At 32.4% G+C, this 595-nt stretch overlaps 1 protein-coding gene across 1 annotated transcript in view; it reads left to right on the top strand.

Moving 5' to 3' along the window:
* The first annotated feature begins 6 nt into the window (after positions 1-6).
* The window catches only part of LOC128249065 (probable serine/threonine-protein kinase fhkB), a 72,273-nt gene continuing 71,684 nt past the window's right edge, over positions 7-595 (top strand). Inside the window, exon 1 of the mRNA XM_052971670.1 lies at positions 7-155. The gene's annotated coding sequence lies outside the window, so the exon portion shown is untranslated. The remainder of the gene's footprint in view (positions 156-595) is intronic.

Below are 595 nucleotides of genomic sequence, written 5' to 3'. Positions count from 1 at the left end.
ACCATACTACGAGAATGGTACGGCCATAATCCGTACCCGTCTCCCAGGGAGAAGCGAGAGCTGGCAGAAGCCACCGGGCTGACCACCACGCAAGTTAGCAACTGGTTCAAGAACAGAAGACAGAGGGATCGTGCAGCGGAAGCTAAAGAAACAACGTAAGTGTGTTCAGAATATTATTATTATTACTATTATTATTATTATTATTATTATTATTATTATTATTATTATTATTATTGTGTAGAATAAAATACATACAAGTTATGCAAAAGTAAAGAAGATATTGGAAAGTTGGGAAAGTAATTTTGTCATCTGCTCTGCTTGCTTTCGTAGATTTTCTGTTGTTTTTTTTTTGTGTGTATGTATGTAAGTATGTGTGACTCTCTAAGTATGATATGGCTATATATTTATATATAAATGTATATATTTGAAGAATGTATGGTAGTCAAAATAATATATAACTTGTTTCTGAATTTTTTCTTACATACTCATGTACACACATATTTATATACACACGTATAGATAGACACATGTATGTGTTCTTATAAAACAATGGCAAATACTAATGGAAATGTACACACACACACACACACACACA

The sequence above is a fragment of the Octopus bimaculoides genome, chromosome 11, assembly GCF_001194135.2.
Source record: "Octopus bimaculoides isolate UCB-OBI-ISO-001 chromosome 11, ASM119413v2, whole genome shotgun sequence".
NCBI classification, from domain to species: domain Eukaryota; kingdom Metazoa; phylum Mollusca; class Cephalopoda; order Octopoda; family Octopodidae; genus Octopus; species Octopus bimaculoides.
This window is presented reverse-complemented; position numbering and strand designations above follow the sequence as displayed.